Source organism: Lathyrus oleraceus, chromosome 3 (assembly GCF_024323335.1).
Source record: "Lathyrus oleraceus cultivar Zhongwan6 chromosome 3, CAAS_Psat_ZW6_1.0, whole genome shotgun sequence".
Lineage (NCBI taxonomy): Eukaryota > Viridiplantae > Streptophyta > Magnoliopsida > Fabales > Fabaceae > Lathyrus > Lathyrus oleraceus.
In genome coordinates this window covers 146,224,624-146,229,653 of record NC_066581.1, presented here as the reverse complement: position 1 = coordinate 146,229,653, position 5,030 = coordinate 146,224,624, and the positions used below count along the sequence as shown (strand labels likewise).

General features: G+C 30.5%; 1 non-coding gene across 1 annotated transcript; it reads left to right on the top strand.

Moving 5' to 3' along the window:
• The first annotated feature begins 4,730 nt into the window (after positions 1 to 4,730).
• TRNAR-UCG (transfer RNA arginine (anticodon UCG)) lies at positions 4,731 to 4,804 on the top strand. Its single transcript has one exon. It is a non-coding gene; the product is annotated as a tRNA-Arg (tRNA).
• Positions 4,805 to 5,030: the final 226 nt, after the last annotated feature.

Below are 5,030 nucleotides of genomic sequence, written 5' to 3'. Positions count from 1 at the left end.
TAAAATATTTTTCTCAATAAAATCAGTTGAAAAGGGAATGGGGGTGCACACCTTCTCGCTCCTCAAATAAGCGAATGGTTGGTATACGCTTCAATGCTCGAATATTCGTCTTCCGCCAATAATTTTCAAAATTCCAGACTTGGACGAAAAAGGAATGGGGGTTGTACACTTTTCTGCTCCTTGAATAAGCGAATGGTTGGTGTACGCTTCAATGCTCGGGTATTCGTCATCCACCTAAAAACAATCTCAACCAATCAAACTCATTTTCCACCTTAGCACGATGTCAAAATCTTTATACAAATGAAAGATGCTTTGTCTATTCCAAGACGATGCAAATAAATCTTTGTTCCTACCATGCACGAGAAGTAAGAACATTTTCTGCTCGAATGCGATGAGAACATAAATCTGTGAGATTCTAGATTATGTTGTCCATTTTGACGCGATGCCAATGTTCACTTCTCAATGTTTTGGGTAGCAAGTAATATTTTACGCTCGAATGTGACTAAGTGCCTTTTTCTAAAATCGACCAACAAAAAAAACATTTGCTACCCAAAATTATGAAACTTTGAGCCCCCTATCGCATCAGGGGATGTGTAGGAGCGAGATTCAATGTCTCGTCAGACACCGTAATAAAAAAACTTATTTTTAGTCCTTTTCTCTTTTCAAACTTTTAATAATCAAAAGAAAGAAACAAAAGCTAACATTTTACTCACAAAGCTGAATAAGCGATTCTCGTTGAGTACAATGGATGTGAGGGGTGCTAACACCTTCCCCTTGTATAGCCGACTTCCGAACCCGAATTTGGTTGAAACAGAAATTTCATTTTTATTTAAGAGTTTTATCGATATTTTCCCTTTCCTTTTGGAATAAATAAACTTTGGTGGCAAATCTGTTGTATTTCGACCATGCGAGCGCTTGTGGTATTTTTTTCGCGCCACGAAAACTAGAGACTCTGATGGGGAGAGAGTCACACCTAGTTTAGATATATTTGTGATGAATATTAGTTTTGTCTTGTTTTATTCTTATATTCTCTTGTTTTCTTATTATATCACACAATTATCACTTTGTTTATCTTTTGGATTGGGAATTTCTATTTGAGCAAATATCTAGCCGGTCCACTAACTAAAGGTTTGACACCTAAGGCTTTTCATGAGCATGTTGCGATTGGTTTTGAGTCTGCCTTGAATTAGTGGGAGTCTTTCCCTTATTTTTTTCCATGTTCTGTACTTTGGTTTTATTTTTGTACAAAATTTATGTTATGTTTGATTTTCTGCAGAAATAAAAATTCATGGGGTACTATTGTTATAACAATGTTAAGTTTTTTTTTGTTATCGGCGAATATTTTAATTTTGAATTTCACCTAAGGAACTTCAATTTGATCTCACTAAAGACTTCAGTAGGACCAAGTGGAAATATGTATGATTTAGATATCACATTGCATGAAATTTTCATGACACTCACCCATATCAATCTATATCATCGAGTACATTGATGTGGAGGTCATCGTGGTTCCGTCACGTTATATGTCAATAAGGACATCCACGGTGATCCCATTTTTGATGTATGAGGTAGACTAGATTATAAAATTGAAATCTAAGGATAAATATCATTCGGATGCGCACCTAAAGAACTATGATATAATTATTGAGATCTATCGCCCAAATGAGAGATTGTTGGAATATTTCTTTAATATTATTTCAATATTTCACTAACTATTATTCATGAATATATATTCTAATTATATTAGATATTTTATCTGATTAAGTGCCTTGAACAATTAAGTGACAAATAAAGTTAAAAGGCTAATTAGATTTCATTTAGAAATTAATTAATTAATTGGGTATGGACTCAAATATGAGTGGATGTCAAAATGATCTATTTCAGAATAGTGGAAACCTTAATTTCCCATTACTCTATAAATAGGCTATGGTCCCCAATATACCGTACACAAGCAGCTTACCTCTTCTCCTCATATGAAGTCATTCAAGACATTGGAAGTACCAGTTAAGGAAGAATCACATAAGTCATCTGGTGTTCTTGTTTATCTCTTAACATTCAGGTTTACCATCAACAAGAATTTTTTGAATGGATCTAGGTATTCCTAAAATCATTTTGTATATTCTTTAATTATGTACATGCATGTATGACTATCTCGTTTCCGCATTAAATTATATGTTATACTTTATTGATCATGTACATTTGATTGTTTGGTATTAAATTGGATATAAAATCTAGTTCTTTGTTTTGTACTTTATTATCTTTTGATATTATGCACAATGATATGTGGACATCTCTTGTCCTTAGTCCAGGAGGACACTCTTATTACACATTTTTTCTTGATGATTTCATGAATTTTATGTGTACTTTTACAATATAAAATAAATCTCAACTTCATTCTATTTTTCTTCAATTTTGAGCTCCATTAAAACATAATTTAAAAGTGAAATTAAATATTTTCAGTGTAATAATAGAAAATAATATAATAACTCTTTTTCATAAATATTGTGAACTTAACGGAATGTCCTTCAGATTTTCATATCCTCCCACTTCCTTCAAAAATGGAAAAGTCGAAAGAAAAATTCGTACTATCAATAACATCATATCCATCCTTCTTGCCCATGCCACTATCCCACCATTCTTTTTTCCCATGTAAATATATAAATAATATTATTAGAATTTATTGTAAAGGATTTCTCATTATTGTGTAAGAATCATTAGGATATATATATATATATATATATATATATATATATATATATATATATATATATATATATATATATATATATATATATATATATATATATATATATATATATATATATATATATATATATATATATATATATATATATATATATATATATATATATATATATATATATATATATATATATATATATATATATTACGTATCATATCAATAAAAAAAGCACGACTGTGTATATTTCTTATAATAATGTAATAGGGTCCAATGAATAGGTTATGAATATATGAAATAATAAAGTGATTATGGATACCGAGCCTAAGAAGGGACTAAGGAGAAAGACTTAATCAAAAAAGCTTGTGGAGGAAGAAATTGGTATTTAACCTAATGAATGAGATACAATTTAAAAATATATGAAGATGTGTTTGGACTTAAATATTATTTGAAACAATTTGAACCCAATGGGAGTGAATATGCTGGTAAGGAAGTTAATGTTGATGCAAACTTCGATGAGAGAGTTAATGTCAACATATAATTTAATGAGAAAAGTGAGGAAAATGTTTGAACATTCATTTTGATGATTCAAAAGAAGTGATTAGACTTGAAAATAAATTTGCTCAATAAGATACTGGTTATGATAGAAATGAACTTGTTGATGAGGTAGTTTTCCAATATGAATATACCGAAGAAACATGTAAAGACAAGGAAAATGGTAAAAATAAGAAAATGAGTATAAACAAGAAAACTAATAAAAGTAAGAAAATGAGTAAAAAAAGAAAACTAGTAAAAGTAAGTGTACTAGTCAAAAAGGACATGTGTGTATGTTATCTCTGTAAGGGAGGATGTACTCACAGGCCTTAGTATGTATATTATGTTCTATGATGGTTTGGGCTTGCCCACGACGGAGAGAATGATGGTGTTTACGATGGTTTTAAGGACCTACTCACATGAGGTGAGAGACTTTGTCTATAAGCATGATGCTTTAGGGTAAAAATATGTAAGGTGTGACATGTATGAGTTAAAATCTGAATGAGTTAAGATATGTCCCTTTCTCCTATTAAGGGAGAAGTTTTTATAGAGGTCTTTTGGACTTAGGATTTAGTAAATCCTTATGAGCAACAATCCCCCCCCCCCCCCATGATTACATGATTAGGGGAGATTGTTGACTACTTATTTCTCCAGGAGTTGTGTTGTGAATCCTTCTCATATAACTAACGAGAGATAATTGTACGTACATGTCATTTGTCCCAAAGGCGAGCCCATTATGTTCTGCATGGGTGTTGCCTGAGTGACATTACTCTAGGCAAAGACCCATGACACACCATTATTTGAGACTCTCACAAATATAACACTACAATAAGGACGTTAAGATTGTACGGTTTTACATGCCAGGACTACCGCAACGTGCTTCAATTGCAATTAGATCATTTTCATCGCTAATGTAGTTAAAATCAAGATTTCTGAAGCAATGACATAAAATAAAATATACTAGATGGATTTGTCTAACTAGATCGAATTTTATTAAAAAATTTTGATTTACTTTAAATAAAAAACTCATCTAACTCTAAACTTTAATCCAACTACTTAAAATTTAATATTTATTAATAACATCAAATAAAAATTAAATTAATAATATTTTAACATTTTAAAAATGTCACGTCATAAAAAAAGTTCACTCTAATTTCACAAGTATCATTATAGTTAACATCATGATCAAAAATGATAAAAAAAATATTGAATTTGTATCTATTAAAACATATTGTAAATAATTATTTTATTTCAATAGTGTGTTTTTTAAAAATTTGAAGATATAGAAAAGTAGATTGAGAAAAAAAATCTATCTCACCATGAGTTGTCCTTAATTTATTTAACGGGCAATGGTCCTAGAGATTCTTTTTTAATTTATTCCTTATTTACTGTTTGCATAGGAAAATAAATTGCCTATAAAATAGTATGGAGAAAACGACATTATGATCAAATTCTTAGAGATCGTATATTTATAATTTATAAATAAACCAACAAAGACCGCATAGCGCAGTGGATTAGCGCGTTTGACTTCGGATCAAAAGGTCGTGGGTTCGACTCCCACTGTGGTCGATTTGTTTTTTCTTGTTTTCCCAATCTAAAATAGACCGTGAAAGCATTTCTCTCATCATGCAGTTTTTGTGTTTTGCGAGTTAACAATATAAATAAAGGCCATAGGAGTATAGCCCAACATAGCGGCCTGTTTGTATCTATATCCAATTAGTGATTAAGTTGAAAAAAAAAAACTTTATCTGACACACACAAGTTTTTGAATTTCTCCCAATAGTATGTTTGATTG